Below are 26635 nucleotides of genomic sequence, written 5' to 3'. Positions count from 1 at the left end.
GTGTACGCATTGCGTTGTTAGTGAATCAAATTACTCGGCATTCATTTCTTTTTTTTTTTAATTTCTAATATCAAAGTTGATGAAATATAATGGCATCTAAGTGCACTGTTTCATCTAAAGTTAATGAAGATGATAAGAAAAAGAAGTTTGCTGACAAAAAAAAAATGAAAAAAGGGTAATTCTCGATATGCTTCAACAACTACAAAACGTCACCGGTTGCACAATAATAATTATAAATGAATCTACCATACGTACAACTAAAAGTCAAAACAAAAAGATACCCCTAATAGTTCAGAACTAAATTTCAACATTGAAGCTTGCAGAGCAGCTTAGCAGAGTAAATATTATGAAAATACAAGCTGCTCATGTATTGTGGATTAAGGAGATCAGGAAGAGGAGCTGTTGCCATAAATGGAATCGTCGTTGTAAAAGAAAAGGCGAAGCAACCGTATCCTCACATAAATAATAGCCGATGCTCGAGTAATCCGCGTGCTTCAACGATAAAACTCGCGCCACGGCATGATAATTTGATAATATGTTTTGATAATGTTTAACATGCTGGGAAAGGCTTTATGGTGACAAGGCTGAACTCGATCCGGTAACTTAACTGTTGCGGATTTTTTTACGCGCCCTCTGTTATGACGAGGAAATATCACGGCTTTTATGAGCGGGTTCGAATATTTTGAAAATTTTTAACCCTTTTTCGTTTGACAGAATTAATATTCTTTATTAGCAATATCTTCACAACTAGGGTAGCTATTTTGTTCTTGGTACAGCTTGTAAAACACTTTCCACACAATTCCCCATCTTATCGCCTTCAAGTCTCCTCCAACAAAATACCTCCACTTGTTCAACATCCCCAAATCTCAGTCCTCCTCCTCCATTTAACCTCTCTCTCTCTACCACTCTATTCATTGCAAGGAACTAAGTTGCTGTTAGTCTCCGGCCCTCATTTAATGAGGAGAACCCCAACAATGGCTCTCCGGAAAAGCTGTCGGAAGAATACCCTGATAAGGGACTCATAATCGGATTGCCTTTTTTTAATTGCGCTCTATTAATTCGCTGGGGAACCATCGTTGTTGCAAAAGGGTTCAGCATTGTTCCATCTGCAATTAAAATTTGCGTTTTGTTCAAAATTAAGTTAGTGTGATGTAAAAATGTGTTTACAGCTAGCGTCTGAAATTTATATGGAGTGCAATAGTCAAGATAAGGTTGGCTATTTAAAACGAGTGGCTAGAGTGTAGAATAAGGGTATATTGGCGATGTAATGAATGCATATCGCTATTGAAACTATTTCCTTGCTTGGCGAAAATTTACATTTGTATGGCAGCCATAGTATATGATATCCTGTTTTTAGTTGAGATAACCTAACTTGGCAGCTTTGTGGAGGTGATATAGATCCTAATCACAGCATTACGACGCACCCCCCCCCCCAGCAAAATGCATACACAAATGCTAAAGTTTAGTGTTTCAAAATCCGGAAAGGGGGGGGGGGATTGTCACCTTCTAGATTGCCAAAATGACGGGCCTGCTACTTTTTGTACCTTTTTCTTCATTCATTCAAATTGCTTTTAAAAATCTTGCGGGAAAACATTTTTTGAAAAATTATTTTTAGGGGAGACTTCCGAAAAACCGCAACCGCTTACAACTGTGCTAAAATTCTCTTCGTTACGTTATTAGGGAGTTTTTAGTCTTGAGTAGGTATATTCTATTTTTTTAAAATTAAATTACTGATCAACCCCACATTTTTTCAAAATATTTCTTATAAAATCAAAAGTTTGTCGATAATTGACATCTAACAAGCGCTATCAAAATGTAGCGAGATTGTTTTTAAATTAAGTAAGTATTAACGTTTTAAAATAATTTAACGAAAACAGAATAGTGGTTAAAATTGTAGTTAAATCTTTGATGAAAACGCTGTAAACATCAATATTTAATTTTAGAATTGGTGGTCTTAAATGGCAAAACTTATGGGTTAAAGATTAGGTTAAAGGGCTAACATATGTTTAGCAAACATGGAGCTATTTAAGAGCGCAACTGCCGTGGGCTAGTAAAGAACAGAATACGTAAATTTTTCTTTATTTCTCTTTTTTTTTTTTACATTTTTGTCATTTGTCGCACGTTAATTTTACTGTACAAACTTGCTTACTGGTTTCCCGCTGAAAACAAAAGTGCGAAAAAAACGTCTAATTTAAACATTTCCTTTATTGATTCTGAAACGCGTTTCTTTAAATGTCTCGGAAACTCATTTCTGAAGATACTGCAGTTTACCTGCCCATGACACACCCAGTAGAAAGACTTAATTTTAAATAACGAATCAAACTGCGATCTTTGTAAAAGTTGTTGCGAATATTCGGAGGCAACGTTTCTGGCAGGTACAAAGTTCGGGGAATATTTACTTCTTGCGAGGAATGTTAAGAATGCGCATATTATCTATCTCCCGAGAGAAAGTGCGAAATGTGTGCTTAAGATAATTCTTGCGTTCTCCCTGGGATGCTGACTCGAAATTAAGTCTCTCCATCGATCCGAGGATAACTTTCATATTTTTTTTTATTACTAGTGGTTCCCGTACAGGTTTGCCTGTATATTTACAAATAATGGATGATGAATTTCTCGCCAATTTGCTATGTTCACTTGCTCGCCCCTGTTATAATTTGTTCGCCCACGTTATAGTAACTTTCTCGTCCACGTTATGATAATTTGCTCGATAAAATGTTTTTAAAATTGGAACATAAAAAGAACAAATCGAATTTTCGAAAAATCGCTTTGAGGTGCTCCCCCCTATGAACTCATTTTGTGCCATTTTTCACGAAAATCCTCCAAACGGTCTTGGCGCTATGCGTGTAACACACAGAGATCCAGACGCACAGTCTTTCAGCTTTATTATTAGTAACTAGCGGTACCTGCACGGCTTTGCCCGTAGTAGAAAATTAAAAATTCATTTGATTCGCCTGCATATTTACAAATAATGGATGATTAATTTCTCGCCAATTTGCTATGTTCATTTGCTCGCCCATGTTACGGTTTCACGTTATGATAATTTGGTAATTTACTCGCCAACATTGTGATAATTTTCTCTGGAAAATGTTCTTAAAATTGGAATAGAAAAAGAACAAAATTGAATTTTATAAAAACTGTTTCGGGGTGCTCATCCCTATGCTGCGAACAAATTCTGTGCCAAATTTCATGAAAATCAGCCGAACGGTCTAGGCGCTATGCGCGTAACAGACATCCAGAAACACAGCTTTAACACAGCTTTGTTATTAGTAAAGAAGATAAAGAAGATGCTATGTGTTAAGCAGCTACAAATGGGTTTCAAAAAGGCTTCAATTTCAGTCTTCTTAACTGAAAACTTTAAAAATGATACACTATTTCAACTAACATTATGAATGCAAAAGTGAGTCTTCAGATGTTTGTTTGCTTTCACGCCTAAACTGCTCAACTGAGCATCATGAAATTTGCATAACACATAGTGTTATGAAATAACACATTGTCAGGGGTTCAGAAAAAAGGTACATTTCATCTAGTAAGAAAGGGCTTTTCCGGAGTAAAAGAGTAGGGAAGACTGGGGAGGTTTGACTACACGGGAGGTTTGACCCACCCCGTCATTTTCATATTTAAACACATTTGTAACTGGTGAGAGCCGAAGGGCAGCATGATATTAAGTCAAATCAAAAGCTGTTTCCCTTTTTTTGGCCAATTTGAAGTACAATTAAGAAGAAATCACGTGTAACAGCTTTTTCACACAAAAAAAGTAAAATGTTTCGTTGCAAGTTCATCTCTTCTGTGCGATTTGCCATTCACTCTTACAGAAGTAAAATGCACTTTTGATATACTTTGTTTAATGTGCTAAAGGCCTGTATACTTACTTTTAAAATTCACAGTTTATTTTAATACTTTTTTTATTTTATTTTCTAAAATGGCTATTCAGGGAGGTTTGACCCACGCCAGTTATGGGACCAGGGTGAAACCTCCCCATTTAATTTCGTTGGATGCTGTAACAGTTTTACAACTACTTACTTTATTTTATTTGTTTTAAGTAAGACTGTGTTCAGTTCAAATGAAATAAATGCTGCTCTTAAATAGTAAGTAACGTCACTTTACATACAGATAATAGTCATTTAAAACACTTCCTGTTTGTGAATAATTCTGATCAAACTAAACGCAACTGAAATTTGTTTTTCTGCTTTGCTTAATAATATACATATCTATTAATCCAATTCACAACTCGTAACACCTGAATAGCTGAGCCCATTTGTCAGAGCAGGACCTAGAAAAGTCAAAGAAGGTAGAAAACGGATCACATCTAGAATTTTGACACATACCCCTGTCAAAGCGGAGATAGAAAAAAATGCATAATAATGAAAAAAAGTAAGAAAATGTCTAAAAATGCTTTAAAAAAGCAAACAGTAAAACGAAGATTACACTTGTGTTCAAACATCAAGTAGAAACGTGAAATATTCTCATGTTATTTATAATATATATATGTTTTTTTTTTTTGATGTAATTGTTGCTTGGATCATATATAGCAATAAATCCGATATATTTACATTTCAGTATAGTTTTTATAAATTTTAACCTGTGTTGGTCAAACCTTCCTTATGGTTGATCAAACCTCCGTCAAGTGCGGAGGTTTGACCTAGTTTGGACACTTTTGAAAAATTGTAAAAAAAAAAAAAAATAATTTAAATAAAAAAAAACAATTTAAAAAGTTACTCAGATATAGTTCCTTTTAAAAAAAAGTCAACTGGAAGTTTTCTTATGTAAACTTAAAAAAAAAAACTTTGTAAAAAGTGGGTCAAACATCCCCAGTTTCCCCTATCACATCCTAAATGCATCTATATGCGCAAGAGAAGTTGACCAGTATTTTCAAATTCGGCATCGTTGGAAAATCCGTTAAAATGCCCCCTTCAGAACTGATGACCTTATTCAAATGCGAATGTTTAGAAATAGCCTGTGAAAATTTCTTTCCTACGGTTAAACTTATTTCAGATTCATGCTGTGCAGTTTATTTTGTACCTATTTAAGCTCTTCCTGAATTGACCAACAACCTGAACTAAATAAATTAATAGTGATTTCATTAATATTTCCTGAATCGATTTATAACCTGAAGGTGATTTTTAAAAATCTTCACCTTTTTAGTGTTGGCAACTTTCATACACAAAATCTTTAATCCATACAAACTTTCATTTAATCGTTAAAGCAGCAACGTTTTATTCGTCTAATTGCTCGTACTTGAGTGATCGTATAATATATATTTCTTTTTTTAGATTTAACACTTTTCCTTTGTCAGTTCTATCACTAGAATTCATTTGTGAATAAATGTATTCAAAATGATGTAGAACGGCAAAGATTCGGTCTTTCGACCGACTTCTAAGTTAGAGCAATGATGTCAAAAAAAAAAAAAAAAAAAAAGGGATGGTGGTGGTGGGGGGGGGGGGTCGGAGTTAGCTGGCTATCTTAACACACTAAGCAGATGTGGGGCTATGGGTTTTTTGTGCATGCAAGATTTATTTCCCCTTTGCCACGAACATGGTGATCATTTTGCAATTGGTTAATCGAGAATCACGTGGAGTGTAACAAACATACAATCCCTCAAGAATGGATGGGAGTTACAGGTCGTATTCGGTATTTCAAATATTAGAATTTTCCAGGGAAGTCATTTATCCGTACCTTGTCTAGATAGAACTGTAACCTACAAATATTTATTAAAAAGGTAATTAAAACTCATTTGCAAACTTGAAAATTGCCCTTCAAGGCACGATGGGTGAAAATTGCTTCTACATTTGAACGAAACAATCGCCTGTTTGGGGATATTTTAATATCGTTGACATTCTAACCCTAACTCTAGCGGATGAACCCTCAACTCCAGTAGTAGCGCTCATTGTTGACCACTTTTTCGTTTCTTCATTCACCGGAAATGAGTCTTACCAGTAAAACAGTTAAGTTACCGGATCCAGTTCAGCCTTGTCAAAATAAATCATTTCCCTGCATGTCAAACATTACCAAAAATATTATCAAATTATCATGCCGTAGCGCGAGTTTCATTGTTGAAGACGTCAAGAGCGTTACTCGGTCGTTCGCTATTATGTATATGAGGATGAGGTGATTAAAATATACTCGGATGTTTGAAGTTTTGATACGAATCGAATCAGCGAATTCTGCATACGATGGATATATTTTGGAATTTTTAGGTAATTTCAAGTTATATGTGTTGTAGCTCGAATTTACAGGACTTTCTTCAAGTGAAGTCATTAAATAGCTCTATTTCTCGACTTTTATTTATTTAATTATTTATTTTTTTGATCGCCTGTGCGAGACAATTAACTTGAAACAATAATCTACGTGAAAAATGAATTTCATTGAAATACCTTCACAGTTTAATATCTGCTTTCTTTTCTCTCAGTTTTAGGGAAATTTTACTTTCGTTAAATAATACAAGTGAAAACTGTTAACGTTATTGGAAAATTTATTCTAAATGATTGAAATTTCGGAAAAATGTACTTCATAATTCTTGGTTTTTTTTTTTTAAACTTTTTTTGCTCCTTTTTCCACGCTATTTTGCTTTTTATGCTGCAGATAAAGTTTTCCCCGTTTTTACTCTTTTTTTTTGTCTTTTATACGTTGTAGTGAATTAGATTAAAATAAAATTCGAAATTCAGTAATCGTGCTGCATACACTTGCTTCGGTTTGTTCGAAATGATTCTCCTTTATAATGCTGTTACTTTCATAAAAATAATGAAAGTATTTAATTTGAACTAATTCCAGGATGATGGTTTACTTTGTTTTTCGTTTCGAGTTTATGGTTTAGAATGTGATTCATTTCTAATAATTTTACTACTAATTGTGTGCCATAGCTTGAATTTAAAATATTACAACTGTTTATCTACGATTTGTAATCAAATTTCCAGTTTAGTTATCTCTGTAATGAGCGTGAAAAAGTCTAATGTTCTGAAACCTGGTAACTAATTTTAACTGTTCTATGCCGCAGGAAAAAAAGAAAACTATTATTTGTCTGTTATTTAATTTTAGTGTTCGTCGATTTGATTTCAGTTGTCTTTTTTTTTTTTTTTTTTTTGTATTTTGATTCATCGCACCTTGAATCAAAATAATGAAGCTTAATTTTGTTACTATTAACTTTCAACTTTTATTTTACGTTCGCTTTTAATGTTGTGAAGTCCAATTAAATCAGTTTATAGGAAATTCAAAGTTTTTAAATGATGCAGATTAAATTTACTTCAGCCAGGGAAGCAGCTTATGAACTTACGTTGCATTTTGCGAACAGCCTATATTTTATTGAAAATGCAATATACTGAAGAATAAAGAAAACATTGCTAGGGTCAAATATAAATTGTTAAAATCAAGCACGAATGAGAAGAAAAGAAGTAGCCCGATGCCAAAATTGCATTTCCCAATTTCTGAAGAAAAATAAAAAGATGCACTGCCAAGAATTCCGAAATAGAAAAGGAAAAGTTACGGAAGGAAAACTGAATAAGCGAAGTTTTACTGAACAAAATTCTGATCTAAGTGCCCTTTTCATCGTTCTGTCGTAAATTTCTAAGAAAAGTTAAGAGCCTACATTTCTTCAACAAGCGGATTTGAAGCAATAATTTGTTTTACGAGTACAAAGTTCGTTTTTTCTCGTATCATGTAGCTTACAGGAATGAGTAATTTGATACAATTGAATTAATTTGAAATGCTTTTGCCTAGGCAGCATTTCTTAAACTGTGTTCCGCGGAACCATGGGGTTCCACGGAAACCACTCAAGGATTCCTCAAAAGTTTCATTCTTCCTTTTAGGTAAAATTAGTCGCTTTACAATCTGTAAAAATAAGGTTTGAGTTCAGCTTTATACAGTATTTTCCGGATGAATAGCAGAGAAAGCATCAAAATGAATTGTGGAGAACAAAATTAATTTAGTGCCAACTTACAGCATTCGACTATTTTAGTATCAGAAAAGGAAAATTTTATTGAGACTACGTCTGATTCATCTTGTATGTGAGAGGAAAAAATACTGCTATTGGAATTCTGGTACAGTGTATAAGATGAATATCTTCAACTGTCACGAAAGGGGGTTGGTTGGTTGATTTGATTTTGATGGCGCAAGAGCCCTTGAGAGCTGTACTGTGCCAAACGATTCTTAGTTTTACACTATTTTTCATTCAAGTATACATTTAGGAAATGATAAAAATAACGTATTTTGAGGTAAAAGTAAATGTCAAGCGGTTTAAATTATAAAGTCGTTAAAAACATGTAAAATTTAAAAACATTTAGAAAAAACGGATAAAACCATACCTTGACAAAAAACTTTGAAAAATACGAGAAGGATAAAATCACATTATGACGACACAATCACTATATTAAAAGGGAGAAACCAATCTCCTGGAGGAAGGAGTGTAAATTGCAATGGGGCATAAAAGGTGTTGGCACACAACCATTTTTGAACACATATACACAACGGAGTTCCTTACTTATGCATTTAAAGATTTTACTATACGCCAATAGTAAACACTGCAAAAGACTTGGTGCTATTCCTGATATGCGACTTCAACTTTCATCCATGAAGCCGAATAAATATCTGCGGTAATAAAATAAGTACCACTCGTTTCATTAAAAGTGCGAACTTAAAATTTTCGTTTGAGAAAACGAGTTGTTCAAAGGTAATTTAATTAGTGTTGTGTAAAAGTTTAAAGTTTGTTTTTGAAGACAATAAATATTTTTTGAAGAATTTTTTTCTTTAAAAGTGAACTATCTTCAGAATGTTGCATTCACACTGTATTACTGAAGAAAAGCCAAGGGTTCCGCTCATCAAAGAAATTTAGAAACTTGGCCTCGAGTATTTTATAACTTGGGTGCTTTTCCAAGTAAAAATTTGCTTGAAAAAGCAATTACTATTTTTCAAACTTATTCAGCATGCACAATATTAACTATGTGAAATGAAACATTATTTATTAACTCTGTTCCATATCATGTTATGCAAAGCACCTAGAAGCTCAGAAGTGCAAGTGTCAAAATTAAAAATTTGTAGGCAACTAGTACAAATGGTAAAGGAAATTCTCACGGACAAGAGATGGTAACAGTAATGCAATCTATATATATAAAAATGGACTTCGGTAAATTTGTTCCCTAAGATCTCAGAAACTACCCGGCAGATTTGGCTGAAACTTTCACCGTTTGTTCTTTTTGGTAATGGGGAGGTTTGTAGACCAGTTCGAAAAAAATCCGATTGATAGTTCCTTTTTTATTCTAATTTGTCCAAACTTTCGCATAAATGCCCCAATATGACGGTGAAAAAATACGTGCACATATTAAAATTATATGTCCATTGAAAGCGCTTATTTTTCTGCTGAAGATGGCATCTGTTAGAAAGTTCTAAGTTGTATGCAAAACGAGTTATGAGCTTTTTTTGTTCCATGTTCGAAGGCTTTCCTCAACCCAATTCATTATTTAGTGCATCATCTCAACTCCCAGTTCATAGTTAGCATTGTTGAATGTTTTTGTGTTTCGTCTGACTGTTTGAGGCTTTTCTCAAGTCAAATCTTAAAGTAACGTTTTTTTCCCCAAGATTGGCTAATAATAACTAAATTTGGTTGATTATTTTCCATTTAAACGGAACTTATGTAATTAATGGTTTATTATTATTATTTATGCTGATTGGACACTTGCTCACTATATCCAACCAACCAGCAGAAATATCGCCAGAATTTTTTCAGAAAGATTTCAGTAGCTGATGCATTTGGCAGTTTTTTCCACTGTCGCTGTTTTTGAGCCCAAAGACTACGTAATAATGTTTCTCAGCTTTCACCATATAAACAAAATATCGCCAATCAAAGATATTAAAAAAAAAAAAAATACTGTGTAAAAATAATTCAACAACTGAATTAGGCAAATCCATAAACCGCACAAAAACTTCCATTAATTTTTCTTTTTGCACGATTTCAAACAATCGCCAAATTTTACTACTTATTTTGGAAACATTTCGGATGAAACCGTTTAGCGCCATTTTATTTTGACCAAAAGTATCTCAGCATCTGGCAACAATATTTCTATAATAAAAATTAGTAAGGAGGGGGAGTATTATCAAAAGTGTCCCAAAATGATTCTTGCAAATTTGGTAAGATTTTAATCCGCACCAAGTGCCCACAAAAATTGGAATTTCAAAAAAAAATTAAAGCAAGTGTTAGGGGAACGCGGGCGGCTACATTTTTTAAAACAGTTCGTACATCAATAGCCATACAGAGAAGGTTTTAGATTTTAAAAAAAAAGTACTAACAGATAAATCTTTTTAAACATGTAAATGTAAAGTTTAATTTCATATTTCGGAAATTCTTCAAATTTGTATATGCTTAAATGTCGTGCTTTCGTTTCTAATTGAATACTATTTTGTTCTTTATACTTATTGCTATTTTAGTTTAATGAGTAAGGAAGAAGCTCGATTTTTAATCACGTCAAAAAGGTTTGTTTTAAATTCTTTCGCTTAAAACAGAAAACAAGGGCAAGTAATGATTGTTTCTCATAATTATTACTGATCCAGGCAACGCCGGGTATTTTTGCTATGTACAACAATCTGGTAACTAAATAAAGAAAGTTATTAAATAGAGTCTGCCCCCTACCCCCAGTTACCGTCGAAAAAATATTTATTTTTTACCAGGAAAGGCCAAATATATGTAAAACATTTTCTTTGTAGCATCTTCTGTTCGGAATTAAAATTCATGTCTTATTAATGTAGATAAAGCAAACATCTTACGCAGTTTTATGAACTTGACAAGTCTCTGGCGAATGTATGGCACTGTGGTCCTTTTTCCGATAAATAGTGGATTTGGATTATTTTACATTTTTACGCTGCTTTTAATTGCAAAAATAAATAATGAATCAGATTGCATTCGTTGAAGAAAATGAATTTAATTGCAAAAAAAAAAAAAAAAAAAAAAGACATTTTAAAAACTTATTCGATAGGCAGAGTTATGATAACGCGGTCGGGACGAGTGTTCAAACATCTTGGCTCTGCAGCCTGTACAAAATTTGCATTAAAATGTAAAAACTTCGCCAAACTAATTTTGGTAAAATTATCATTAAATACTATGTATAGGGTATTGCAGTTAAAATTAATCCACCAAATTAGTGAAACAACACGCTCAAATAACATTAAAACTGCTATCAAAATGTAAATTAATCCACCAAATCCATTTTATATCTCCAGACTCACCAGGCGACTACGTTACGCACTGGCGAATTTTTTAAAATTTTAATGAAAGTTTTCTTTTTTGTGTGTGTATTTTTAAGGCTTAATGATGCTAATTAGGATTTTGTGGAAGTAATGTCCCTATTTTACTGGCGACAATGGAGAATATTGCTCTTTCTTTCTTTCTTTTATTTTCTTTTTGCTCTTTTATTTGTTTTTTATCCTATCAGACCTGTACTGATGAAGATTTTTGGAAATAATCATGACTGAGATTATCAGAGGGAAATGTTATTTGAAAACACTGATAGAGACTATTCTAATAGAGACTTTTGGGGACTTTTAACTTATTTTTTCTTTTTGTGTGTGTGTGTGTGTTTTAAGGATTAATGGTGCTAATTAGGATTTTATGGAATTAATATCCCTTCTTTAATAGCGACAATAGAGAGTATTGTTATTTCTTTTTTTTATTTGTTTTTTATGCTATCGGACCTGTACTGATGAAAATTTTCGGAATTAATCATGAAGGAGATCTTCAGAGGGAGATGTTATTTGAAAACGCCATTCTAATAGAGACTTTAGGGAATGTTTCTCTTTCCGAAATGAGAAGTTTTTTGTACTATTGTCCTCATTTAAATGGGAACTTAAAAAAAAAAAAACTGTTGTTCTTACTCTGATTTTAATGGTATTTTTACTCTGAACTTTTTTGGTATTTTAATCAGGACCGTTTACGTTGTTAAGAAACAGTTAATATTCTTCACGTGGGGGATTTTAAAGGTTTGATGTTCTCACTCTAAAGGGACATTATTAGAATCTGGATTTGTAGTGACTGTTGACCCTATTTTGAGACGATTTCTCCGGTAAGAAGCTATATAATAATTTAGATAGCAGGTGTAGCGCTGGTGGACACCATTTGATGGGGATTATAAGGGAAATGGTTGACTTTATTTAAGAATTGTTGACCTCACTCGAATTGGAATTTTTGAGAATTACCAAAACTGACTTCTTTACAACTCCTGAATGTTTTCCTGATTTATGTTGTGTGATTTTTTGGTTGTCTTCCCAGTTTCGTCGACATTTCATTTACCCCTCCCCCTCCCTTGATTTTCAGTTTTCATTATAACTTTTGGGGCATTTTAAATGTGTCGGCGAAACTGGGGAGAAACCATTTTTTGGTAACTATTTGACCTCTTCCTGTGTTGACCATTAACTTGAATTGAAAAAGACTCATCAACGTGAGCGAAGCCGCGGGTAAAAGCTAGTACTGAAATAAATGGCAAGTGCTGCAAAAAGAAAACTTTTCAATGAAAATATACCTTGGATTTGTACTTAAAACGCGTTTTACTCAAAGTTTAAAAGGTCCACTTATATCCTTATCACTATTACATGCTTCTCACTATCATAATAAACAGCTATTTTTAATTTTCATATTCACACATCTGTTGACCTGACACCTTTATATTTTATGCAAGTCTTCAAAGGAAAGCTTTTTTGGAATCCTAAATTTCTTATTTGCTTCTTACTAACGTGCTAGACCTTTCCAAAAAGCGTGGAAATCCATAAATGCAATAATGATGTATAACATTTGAAAGTTAAGATATAAATTTCAGTTATGGAAAGACATTTTGTGGTTGATTGCAAGGACCTTTCTTTGGTTGAAGTATTGCATGTGCTTATGAATAGCAGTTTCCTAAATGGTACTATGCTCGTTCGAAACAAAAGCCCTTAAAACGTCTCAAGTTGCTGAAAAAAATTTACAACTACATAGATTTCTTTAAAGCGATTTATTTAACCGTCATCGCGGTTGAGCTGAGTCAGCTTTCAACATTCTAAATCCCCTTTCTAAAACCGTCAAGTAGCCCTGGACACGATCCCTAAGAGGGGCTGTCGAGGGGGACAATGCCACAAGGAAGATTACTCCGTGATATAAGGATCTGCGGCGTTATGGACGAATTGCTTGTTTGCGGGGAAAGTTTAAGAGGAGATTTTTTATTGTCTTTCTGGGGCATTTGCTCTGATGGAAAATGTGGGGAAAATGGAATGCTGTTGCATGGCTGGCAGAAGGGGATGGGGTGAGTTTGTTCTGGTCTTATTTTCTGCATTTTATTGTTCTCGTGATAGAAGTTTTGATTCATGAAAAAGATTCCCTTCGTTGATGGTTCAAGAAGAATTTTGCTCCGTCAGGAGTTGGAAAACTATTTGCTGTCATACGACAACCTTCACTCTTTGTAGATTGAGCTGATTGGTAGGATATAGCAATTTTTTATTGCTGAGGAATCTACCCGTATACATTTTTATTTTTAATCTTAAGAAAAATGTATGCGCATCAGTCGAAATTTTATTCATATAAAGGTTGTCTCTGAGTAAACCAGCTGGAATTTTGACTTCTTGTCATTTCGTTGTGCAATCAATCAGAGTATAGTTTTTTATGTAATGCCATTATTGAACACTGACTATACAAAACGGCACGAACTCGAGATTCACGGATATGAACAAAATTCTGGATTTAGACACTCTTTTCACTACATAACGAGTCTAACGTGGTTTGAGTGCATACATGCAGCGGAAAGTTCAAAGTTACTAGTTTACCTCCAAAAATTGAAAGGTGTTTCTTTTGTAATTAACCTTTTGTTAAAATCCTTTTCTTACTATTGCATGTCAATATGTGTCAATTGAATGCATTCAATCACAATATAGGATCGATTTCCCCCTCCCCTACCTTGTACGGACAAATGAGACAGTGAGAAGCAAAGGGATGTAAGTGGGAACTTTAAAGTTTTGAGTGAAATGCGTTTAAAAATCAGACCCTAGGTAGACTTCTATTGAAATTTTTTTCTAAGTCATGTTGTAGATCAGCACCTACCAGGGCCACCAGTACAATCTTCTGCACCAAAACAGATAACATATTCTCCTACCATTTATACTGTTTATCTCCAAATTTTTAATTTTGGGTACATTACATCCCTTTGCTTCTCACCACCTCAAATGATGCCAAATGAGTTCGGAGAACAAATATAAAGCTAAAGCTTCAAATTCCAATAAAAAGACTAACGTCGCAAGTGAGCAGGGAATAATTGCGTAGTTTTAAATGAGTTAATTTTTAAATCATCCCAAAAAATTACTCATTTTTCTATTATTTTTACATTTCTGTTAAGACTTTTTCTATTTGGAAAAATATATTTCATCACTCGTTTGTAATGAATTTTAACTTATATAAAAGTAGTTTTAAAGGAACTTAATTTTTTTTTTTTGGTGATTTTAAATGGTTTTGTTGCACTCTTACAGATTACAAGCGATAAATTGTGAAACATAAGTACCTAACTAATACCTAACTACTCTTTTCATAGTATTTTCAATTTAAGTGAAATCTTAAGGTTTCTAGTGCATTAATGGTATTTTCATCATAAAAATTCACACATACACACACACACACACATATATATATATATATATACATATATATATATATATATATATATATATATATATATATATATATGTATATGTATATATATATATATATGTATATATATATATATATATGTATATATATATATATATATATATATATATATATATATACTTTTGTTTCAAATTGGGACTTTTGTATTTTGGGAAACATTTATGATAACCTATAGTCTCTCTATTCCCTCTTAAAAAGGGAATTTATTGAGCTTTTATTTTATTTTCGGCTTTTACTCAATAATTGTTAAAAAATAATAATTTCCACTTCAAGAAACGGTTAAAAACCGTATCCCGGGAAAAAAAATCCATCCATTGGAATATGCAAATGCACCCTCAATACACAATTCAAATTTGTATAGTGAATACAAACAATTTGTTTCCGTCAAGGGAAAACGGTGGACAAATTATGACTGCAATTTAAGCAAAAGGTGCCTCAATTAAGTCTTCTTAAGATTCTGCGTCGCCGCAGGGCTTCATTTCCGGGTTTCTGTTAATGGATTTCTGGCAATGATGGAAAGCTTCGTGCACAAACATGTGGCGTACCGTTGATCTCCCTTACCTATTCCTCGGGACGATGACGGAATTCTGCCAAAGTAAATTAATATGCATTTTGTTTTCTTTGCTTCCTAGTTTCTAATCACTAACTTGAATATTTAAGCACTGTTAATTATGAATTATCTTTTGTGTACGCATCATGTAATATTTTGAAATCATATCCTCTATTAAAAAAATGCTTAAATATGCATACGGAGTGCTTTCATTGGGAAAAACAAATTGTGGAACATCTTTTATTGAAGGTATGCAATTTTGCCCTTTTTGCTCCGTACCCAAGTAACGTATGACTGAATGACGCTAATTAATTAATATACTTCCTTATTTTAATGGCTTTGTAGTTGTTTGGAGTTTACCTGCCGTAGCACTATGATTTAGCTGCTGGTATGAATACTATTCTGACCTCAACAAAGTGGAAACTTGCGAGCGATCACTACAAATTTCCGATTCGAATTTTAAGGGGTACAGAAATTGAATCCTAGCGTCATTTTTTAATTTTATTATCACAATGAATAATTGCAATATGATAGAAAACAGTCGACTATTCTTTTGCAACGTTTTATGGGCAAAACTTACCAGTCTAAATAAACAGGGCGCATAATAGTCTTTTTCTTTTGCGCTGCACTCCAGGTTCCCCCGTACCTATTTTTTCGTCGTTTAATTGGTTGTATAAGGCTCTGATAAGAATTTTGCTTTTTGACCTTGACTAATAGTCGAGAATCCCTTATACAGCACTCCTAGAGTAGTTTTTTGTAAAAAAAGAGGGGGATATCGATTGATTGACTTTTTTTTTTCGATTTACAAATAAAGAAAAAAGGGATCACTTGGTGTACTGCTAATTACAGTCATATGATAGAAGTAGCACTGTGAGAAACACATGAAAATATTACAGTTACTTCCCTTTACTTGCCCACAGCAGAGTAAACGACAAAATATATATATATATATATATATATATATATATATATATATATGCAGATTCTGAACTTTACCTTCCCACCGCAAAACAGGCTTCTATGCTTGAGTGGTGCGTTTCCTTATCGGGTTTTTTTTCCTTATTGGAAGCTAGTTTGCCATTTTTGTCTGTTTGTCTCCCACTTTATTCTGCAGATTTTTACTGGAACTACTAGAACCACTGTTGTATAAATGAAAAAAAAAAAACAAAAACATTTTTGCGGAAACGTAAAAGTATAACCAACAATGTTAAAATCACATATTAGTCAAAAATTGAAGACATTTGTTTTGGGTTTAAAGATAACTGCTACTTCAATGCGTAAGAGGTTTTGGATGTAAAGATATCGGACAAGTCTGCAGGGGTGCCTACCCCTCCTAAGGTCAAGGGCGCACCCCCGTCAAATCGCAGAGACTGACCAAAAGCAAGAGCCCCCCCCCCCCAAAAAATGACGAAAATACCCTTCAAAACAACCCCTTAAAAATTTCAATGGCGCAGTCTGCGCCATAACTTCAGGGTGCCCTAGGTGAGCACTCCGGAAGTCTGCAATATTTTGCAAATATGTGCTTTTTCACGTTGTTGATTATATTTTCAGTGCCATATAGCATTTCAAAATACTTTGGTGTGCTTCTTACTTTCTGTTTAAAGTAAAATACAGCTTTTCAAGCAGCCGGGGTAATTCAAACGTGTTCACGAATGCAGCCGAAATTCAATTCATGAAGGGATAAAAGATGAAGGCGGCTGAAAGTTTTGATCCGCAGCATAAGTTTTCGCCATTTCATTCATCGGAAATTCATATCCTCTCAATGAAAACGTTTCACTTCCTATTGTGTGAAGTGAATGTTTTCCAAAACCCCTGAGATGGAACGCTCGGAAGAAGTTGAAGTGGCTACGTTTTAAATGATATTGCTTAAATCGGGAAAGATTTCGTAGATGGGAAAGCGAGAACAATTTTTCATCATGAGTTTTCTATAAACAGTTTGTAATTTTGGGTAAGAAGCTTGTAGCAATGTTCCAATCTATGTAAGTTTATTTTCAATAAGTTTTGTGATTTTTTTTTTATTTTCCTTTTTGAAGCTTTCTAAACATCTTTAAAATAACATCAACCGAAGATTAAAACAGGTTCAAAACGGAAAGAAGAGGGAATTTATTAGATTTAAGACAAAGCCTATGTCCAGTTTAAGTTATTTAAGCTTGGTAACGCTAACAGCATCTATTACTGAACCCAAAAATAAATTTTCATTTACACATGTGGCAAGGAGAAATTTCTAGGGTTTATTTTCTGGAGCCAAGAAAGATAATCAAATGTTTGTCAGCTAAGAAAGTCCAATGAAGCACCAGAGAGGGTGAACAACTATATTAGAAGATTTGGACCATCACATCAGGAAACTCAGTACTGGTGTGTCAGGCTTCAGGATTCACATTTAAAGTTCTCTCTCAGTAAGCAACCTTTAAGGATGAAACTGTAGCTTTTCATAGCAAGATCAACAGGCATCTGGAGTTCTTTGTGGCCTCATCCTCAATTTTCCATGTTTTAAAATCTTATTAAGTTTCTATTTCTAAACGCAGAGCCATGGTTTGTTCTCACCATCAAGTTCATCCCAGATCTTCAATCCTTCTTCCTGTTGCCCCTCCCCCTGCTCCAAAATATATACCGAATGAATACTTGCGCTAAGTTGAGTAAAGTTTTGAAAGATATGTTACCAAGCTTTAAATGAATAAAAATTATTAAAATGACAGAAAATTAAAACTCAATTCAAAAAATGTTTTCGTCTTGATCAATTTTTTTACCGGTTGTAAAAGTTGATTCCCTATCGAGAATTAAAATTGCTAATATTTCAAGGTGACTAAGAGAACTGTAACTGCTACTTAAATGTTTACTGTTTACGTAAAAAAAAGCTTCAGGAAATTCAGATTGAATTTCTAGCAGTAAGGAAAATAACTATTTTTAACCAAATATGAAGTAAATAATTTGGTTCTTTTATCACACCAACACTACCTAAGAACTTTACTAGAGGAACTCTCCTTAGAGCAACGGATTTTGAATATCTTACAAAAGATCCGAAAATTTTAATCATTTTTCAACTCAGTATATAATAGTAGTCAGAAATACAGATACAGAATAGTGCAGAAAATATTCCAACGTATACTTCGTTACCTTCCAGAAAGCCGCCAATAAATAGATTCAAAATGTGTCATCAGAATATTTCTACTGTTGGCGCTGTTATTATCTCCCTCCACTCAGTAAGAAGGCAAAAACCACCAAAACCATACTTTCAAGCCTCCAATGCACCCAAAGATTACAAATGGTGTACCGCCTGTTCACCTTAGGGCTTCAAACGACAAAGGTTTCTCTTTCAGTTTTATCGAGTTAATCTTTCCCAATGTGTAGTTTTTACTATAAAAGTAACATACTACTTCAGAGGACCCAAGTGTGCCCAAAAATTTCTATATATTCAGTCTCTAATGAATCTGAGATTTAGGAATTTTTTGAGACCTATTTATAACTAGCGGTAACCACACGGCTTTGCCCGTAGTATAAAAATTAAAAGGTCATTTGGTTCGCTGTATATTTGCTAATAATGGATGATGAATTTCTCGCAAATTTACTATGTTAATTTGCTCGTCCCTGTTATGGTAATTTGCTCGATAAATGTTCTTAAAACTGGAGTAGAAAAAGAACACAATCGAATTTTCCACAAATCGCTTCGAAATGCTCACCTCTATGCTACGAACTCATTTTGTGCCAAATTTCATGAAAATCGGCCGAACGGTCTAGGCGCTATGCGCGTAACAGAGATCCAGAGACAGACTTTCAGCTTTATTATTAATAATAATAAGATAAAGATGAAACTGATGAAAGTACATTCTTGAATGTACTTTAAAAAAATTAAATTATTTTATTTATTTCATAAAACAGTAAGTGTTTCATAAAGTTTAACCTTCGTTTAATTTTTACGGATTCATCTTACTAAAACTTCAAACTAGAACTCTCGAACCACATGTTTGAGATGAATAAATTAGACCATTCCAAATTCGAAGCATACTACCATCGTCACTAAAAGGAAAAACAATTTTGGAAATGTCACCCATGTTACATTACTCCTGAAGCAATTTTCCACCCCCCTTAAAGTGGGGTGGATTTTGAAAACTTCAGAGTTGAAACTTTGATCCTTGTTGACGACGTGAAAGTTGTTCCCGATTGATTCTCGGGCGCTTTAAATGGATTTAATCGATTTTGGGGTAAGGAGGTGATGTGCAGATGCCGCTGAGTTTCGGAAAAGAAGATTTTCGAACTTATTATCGTACATGATTAAGATAGTTTATGGTTGCGTCTGTTTAAATTTAAGACTGGTGTTATTGATCATAATTGGCTAAAATGAGTGTCTTCAGTTATTTTGAATTATGACTGTTGACTTGCTGTAAAGTTATAAATGAATAATTTTTTGATTTACAGGTTTTTTTTTTATATTAGAGTGAAATTCCGTTACAACGAACTTCAAAGGAAAGCAAATTTAATTTTTTTGTAAAACTTTTTTTATTGTGATAGAAATCAAGTAATGTAATGGAAGTTAAATTAGAGATACACGGAGGAGGGTAATCGCTTCCACACCGCTCCAAATGAACTAATACATAAAAAGTTTTAGGGAAATCGGGCACAAAACAAAAAAAAAAAAAAGTTCCACAAGCACAAATTTTTCTTTAAAATGATAAATTTTTGCAAAAATATTGCTTTATTTAACTGTCTATGTGTCTATCGCACCCCGGCAACATAAGCACCCCTGCTAATTATTGATTTCAAATGCAAGTTTAACGCTCTCTCTTACCGCAAAAGTAGCATCAATTTAGTTTATGTGCCTGGTTCGTGGTGGCGTATGAACGGTACAATCAACAGTAAAATATCATTAAAATTTCATAATTTAGGAGAAGAAAATCGAACTTTTACCATATACTATTACATTAGTAGTCTACAAACACCTACTATAGTAAACGTAGCATCCTAAATATTTCGCACGTATTTTAGCATTTGAGGAAGAAATCATTTGAAAATAGTACTGCGTAAATCCTTTATTTTTCTTCAAAGCAGTTTTTTTTTTTTTAATTTGTCACTTTTGTTGCCTGGTTGCAATATGTTGACAATACTACATACTCGCTTGAATAAGTATCAAAAACACGGAGAAAACCACCCTGTACCAGATGCACAGCATTATACAGGGTTTCTTTATATACAGCTGTTTTTCTTTATTCATCTCTAAGTGAAGATTTGGAACACAGGTTTTTTGATAGGAATCTTTGGCTGCATGTTTTAACAAAATGGTCAATGCCTGATCAAATGGTAAAAGAAACTATGAAGTCAAGGAAACAACTTTAATGCTGGTTTAAAATCAAACATAGCAGACATGAAAACATCGTTAAATAATATAAATTAAAAAAATCCATCCACATTTTGTTCCAATAAAAAGGGCTGAATTTTTTTAAAGCCGTTACGATTGCTTTTTGTTTTTACTTGACCTTTGAATGTCGAGTATTATTTTTGAGGTCCACCGCCCTCCGTGCGTTGGTGATCCTACTGAGCGGTGGCAGAGGGAATACTCCCCTGGGCCCTCGTTCATGTCCCCCAGAATCGACTTTATTTATACCAGACCCTCTCGAATTAACACAATACTCTTTTGTCAAAAATAACATCCTGAGCACAACATCTAGCACCCAGATCCTGGGCTTCAATTTGAACTTCGACAGCTTAAATGCAAATTATCGTTTTCTCAATTATGATGGCAATAGGAGACACTTGTAGAACAAGAAATCCGACGAGTAGGGTCCTGTCACAATTCGTGATTCCGAAAAACGTAGTTGAATTCAAGATGTTGAAATTCAAATAAATACCGGGGCCTGGCTGCTAAATGTTGTGTGCTGCGAGTTTTTTTTTATTTGTGGAATTATTTTTGTGTATATGGCAGAGGCAGCAGTGTCTACTCTCCGGACTGTTTTAAAACGTATGATTTTCATAATACATTTATGTGTAACAAATTTTATTTTACTTTTTAAATGGAGTTTATCACAAAACTTAACTTATTTTTGCATGGTTGATAAAGTAATTTTCTTCAATGTTGACTGTTATTTAATAAGAAATTTTGTACCAGTAGTATTAACAGGATATTTCCAACAAGATATCTAAAGGATCCAGCTTTCCTTCCAGCATAACTAGATGTAATGTATAAGCCTTCTTCTGTAAGTTATGTTTCTTAATCAACAGTTTATAGTCTCTTAAATTTATAAACATTAAGAAAAATCTTTATCTTCCATGCTAAGATACAGACCATTGCTATATTGAAACAAAACTTTTGCTGATATCTTTAGGAAGTTCGTACTTTGGAATTACATGTGTGACATCAATGGCAAAATATCGATGTAAGAAATTAAAACATCAATGGTATTGATACATCGAACCAGAAAACATCGATGTTTTGAAACATCGATCATTTTATCAATATATAACATACATTTTTGAACATACTACACTACAGACTTACATATATGATAAAACAAATATTTCTTAATGGATCTTTAAATTCTTTTGGCATTGCGTTAATTCGTTAAATTATAGCTATTATTTCAGAATTTTCTAAGTAAAAACTATAAATGATCTATCTATGACTAATATATTGAAAATACTGAACCTCTAATCATGAATATAATTTAATAGGAATAATTTCGCAACATCTTGGTACTATAATTGGACAAAAATGATAATGAGACATGCAACGGTTAATAAAAACTAGTTATAGTAATAAGGAAATGTTTTCAAACTTAATGATTCTAAAAGTAAATCTACATCAAAAAAGAATCTAAGGAAAAATGTATCTTAGCATTGACCGCCAGTTGAACGATGAGAAAGAGTTGTGTAAATTATATTAAAAATACAAAAATAATTCTAACAATTATTATTAAGAGCAAGAAATATGTTGTACTGTTAGTGCTACACAATTAAACACAAAATGTATATAAAAAAGGGACGACTTGTTGAGGGAAGTTGATAAGTAATCCCCAATATTTGGTGTTGACAGTTTGGAGAAAAATAATTTTGTTTACTTTTCCCCTGTAGAAGAGCAGTTCTCTTTTTGCTGACTATCCCGCCAGTCAGAGAAAAAACTCTTTCCGATGGGACGGAAGATGCCATCACTGTCAAATACTTTAACGCAACTTTTACCAGTTCTGAATTTTTAAAGTTATAATATTCCTTTAGTTTATAAGAACCGGAGCCTTGAAATAGATTAAAAGTTCTGGCACTAGACTATCTATGTCGAGTTCTTCCAAAAAGTCCTCCAGTTATCTTCTACCATCTTGTAGTGATCTTCTCAAAAATCATCCTCTACACAGAAAAATTTATCTTATGAAATGTGTGCAAATAAATGAATTTTTTTGAGCAATTCCTTAAGCATGCTTAATTTCCCAGCGAGAAAATTGGAGCAAATATTATTACAATTTTCAATTAAAATGCAAAAACACCAACATCGAAAAAACATCGAAACCAAAACATTGATGTTCCAATAACATCGAAAGGAAAACATCGATGTTTCCAAAACATCGACATCGATGTCGCACCCCTACTAGAAACACACAATATTTACTGCATTTATAATTTCTCATTTAACAATTTTTCGAGAAAAATATCGGAAATAGCGGAAAGAATTATTCCTCAGTGTATTTGCGTAAAATATTCAGTCTTCAACACACGACTATCATTGAAGTTTCTCCCTTTGGGGAACATTAAGCTCACAAAGTCTTACCTTTTCTTTTTTGGTTGGCAGTAGAAAGTTTTAGTCGTCGTCAGCAAATTTCAACTTGAATTTTCTTCTGAGCTAATGTAATGTATTCTTCATAAAGGTTTTTCCAGTTATATATGAGTAGGATGGAAATTGAAAGCATTTATCGTTAATGCTGAAACAACGAATTACTGCTCATCACTTGTATGCATTTGAAAAGTCAATAGGGGAGTCCCGATGAGAGGGCATGACAGGTCACTGTGCCCTCCCAAAAATGTGATTATTCAAAAAATTTTGGCTGACGATTCGGCAAATTCGGAGACATTTAATTCAATATTGTAGCTTTTCCTGTATTTTTTAATACTTAATGTTTTTTCTCGTTAGATAAGTATGTGTCCACACTCGTATTTTATCATTCAGCAAAAGTTGGAGTTTCATTTCCTTAACCGGAGAATTTTCCTCACTCAAAAACTTAGTTCCGGGCACCCTTCTGAGCAATAACAATGAAACAAAATATGAAATAAAATGAATAGAATTATTCTATTGACTTTATTTCATATTTTGCTTCGGCTACATTTTTCATTCATTGTTTGACAAATTTAGCTTAGGGGAAATCGGGGAGGTTTGACCCACCTTTTACAAAGGTTTTTTTTTTAAAGTTTCCATAAGAAAAAATTCCCAGCTGACTTTTTTGAAAGGAAATATATTTGAGCAACGTTTTATTATGCTGTTTTTTATTTAAATTAAAATTTATTTTTTTACCTACGATTTTTCAAGAGTTTGGTTAAACATCCCCACTTGAGGGAGGTTTGACCCACCATAAGGGAGATTTGATCAACAGAGATTAAAAGTAATGAAAACTATACTGTAATGTAAATATGTCTGATTTATTGCGATTATATGATACAAGCATTAATTACGTCAAAAGAAAAACCATATTTTTCTTTAAAAATAACATCAGAATATTTCACTTTTCTACTCACTGTTTGAATACAAGTGTAATCTTCGTTATACTGTTTGCTTTTTAAAAGTATTTTTAGATATTTTCTTACTCTTTTTCATATTATGCATTTTTTTCTATCTCAACTTTGCCAGGGGTGTCTATCAAAGTTCTAGATGTGATCCGTTTTCTACTTCCTTTGACTTTTCTAGTTCCTGCTCTGGCAAATGGGCGCAGTTGTTCAGTTGTTACGAGTTGTGAATTGGATTATTAGATACGTATATTATTAAGAAAAGTAGAAAAGCAAATTTCTGTTGCGTTTAGTTTGATCAGAATTATTCACACACAGGAAGTGTTTCAAATGACTATTATCTGTATGTTAAGTGACGTTATTTACTATTTAAGAGCAGCATTTCTTTCATTTGAACTGAACAGTCTTACTTAAAACAAATAAAATGAAGTGCATAGTTGTAAAACTGTTAAATCTTCATACAAAATGAAATGGGAGGTTTCACCCGGGTCAAACCTCCCTTAATAGCCATTTTAGAAAACAAAATAAAAAACGTATTAAAATGAACTATGAATTTTAAAAGTAAGTATACAGGTTTTTACACATTAAACAAAGTATGTCAAAAGTACATTTTACTTCTGTAAGAATGAATGGCAAATCGCACAGAAGAGATGAACTTGCAACGAAAAATTTTACCTTTTTGTGTGAAAAAGCTGTTACACGTAATTTCTTCTTAATTGTACTTCAAATTGGCTAACAAGGAAACAGCTTTTTATTTGACTTAATATCATGCTGCCCTCCGGTTCTCACAAGTTACAAATGTGTTTAAATATGAAAATGACGGGGTGGGTCAAACCTCCCGTGTGATCAAACCTCACCAGTCTTCCCTGTATTTAATCCTAATGTTATTTTTTTACAATGTATTGAAAGCAAAATAATTTTCATCTCTTTTTCTTTAGAACACTGATGAGAAAAATAAAATAAAAGTTAGTGTTATGCCAACTTTTTTGAGCCGGAGACAGATACAATTTTTCGTATCAGTTTCATAAAAGCAAAGTACAATCTTTTTAGAATTTTTATCACACATTTCTGTAACAGTGTATTAAAAAAAATGAAATTCTATCTTTAAAAATTTGTGTTATATCGAAACCGTGTAGTATTAAATTCAAGTTTTTTGCCGTATACTATCGAATCTGTGTTGCAGTCGCAAATTTTGTGCCATATTATACTGAAACCGTGTTGTGCAAATATTGTGTAATACGAGGGACACCTATACACTAAACTTTATTCACGGGAAAGATAAACTAGATGTAAAGAAAGAATTGCTCTATTTTACGTTCTGCGACCTCAATCACATTCACAACTTGAACAAGAACAAATTGGTGCCTTGCAAAATAATAGTAATAAATAATTAAATAAAATCAATTCACATAAAAAATGATCACATTATAAAGAAAACAATTTTTAGAATTCTGGCAATATTCTGTTAAAATTTCGTGATTGTGATTTATCCTATGCATTTGATACCATCACCATTTTAAGTATTTTAAACAAATTAATGTATTCGTAAAAAGAAACAGAAAACTAAGTCCAATTTTCAGCTTTTCTTACACTAAAAAATCTTTATTTATTCTCAAATCTCTTCTATTTTTCCACCTTCTAATATATTTATTCAAACCGTTCCCGTGTTAGCATTTTGAAAAATGCAAACAAAAGAATTGTGTAACCCTTTTAGAGAACTTCCAGAATCGGAGAAAGCTTTCGTACCCGCTGACTGAATCAACACTGATATTGATTCATGTTTCAGCAGCTCTTCTGCAAGAATCAATTAAGAGAAAAGAGCTCGTGAATAATCTAAACTTTTGCAATTCAAGTTACGCGAGGAACCTCTCTCTGATAGAATGGATTTGCCAATTTCTTAGTTAAATTTTCTGTGCCGTAAGAGAAAGACGAAAGCAATTTTAGTTTTTTTTTTTTTCCAGTTTAAATTGCCGTTTTTGCATTTTGTTAAGCTTGCATTCTTGAGACTGTTTTAAGAAGTGAATTATCGCGAAAAACATTTTCTGAAGTTTATCCGATAGGTCTAAATCTGGATATTTAAAGATGGTTTAATATTTAATGCCGTAGGGCGTTGAGATTCGTTGGGAAGAGTTTTGTTTTAATGATTTACTGCGTTATCAAATTGAACTCGCGTTGTCATATCGATTTTATAAATCTAGTTAGAGAATTTCTAAGTTCATATATCCAGAATTTATATATATATATATACATATATATGGGCAATTCCACCGGTAACTGACTGATATTTTTAGAGTAAGTAAGTATATATTTTGCAACGCAAAATATACGTTGTGCAAACGATCTTTTCTCTTGGATTGTTGTATTTTTTAGGAAAAATTTAATGGTACCATTGAATTCTTGAAATATATTTTGGATGATTTTAAAAAAATATCAAAAGCACAGTAACTGACTGACATGATACTTTTTAAAATGTCAGTCAGTTAACGTGTTTTTAACAAATTTTTAAAACACAACCAAAATATATTTCGAGAATTCAATTAGACCCCAAAATTTAGCTTAAAAAATACAATAATCCAGGAGGAAAGATAGTTTGCGCAACATATATTTTGCGTTGAACGTTACAAAATACTTACTGTTTTACTCTGAAAATGTCAGTCAGTTACCTGGAAATTGCCCTACATATTGTTTCAAATTCATCTGTTTAAATTCATTTAAATTATAGTTTTTCAGGTTAAAGAACTCTCATTTTTCTA

The 26635-nt window shown here is 32.9% G+C and overlaps 1 protein-coding gene across 2 annotated transcripts in view; it reads left to right on the top strand.

Annotated features, from left to right (window-relative positions):
* The window catches only part of LOC129234633 (brain-specific angiogenesis inhibitor 1-associated protein 2-like), a 155859-nt gene that overhangs the window by 35532 nt on the left and 93692 nt on the right, over positions 1-26635 (top strand). The gene's annotated exons all lie outside the window — the stretch shown is intronic.

This window comes from Uloborus diversus, chromosome 1 (genome assembly GCF_026930045.1).
Source record: "Uloborus diversus isolate 005 chromosome 1, Udiv.v.3.1, whole genome shotgun sequence".
Taxonomy (NCBI): Eukaryota; Metazoa; Arthropoda; class Arachnida; order Araneae; family Uloboridae; genus Uloborus; species Uloborus diversus.
Note: the sequence above shows the minus strand (reverse complement) of the source record. Positions and strands in the feature narration are given on the sequence as shown.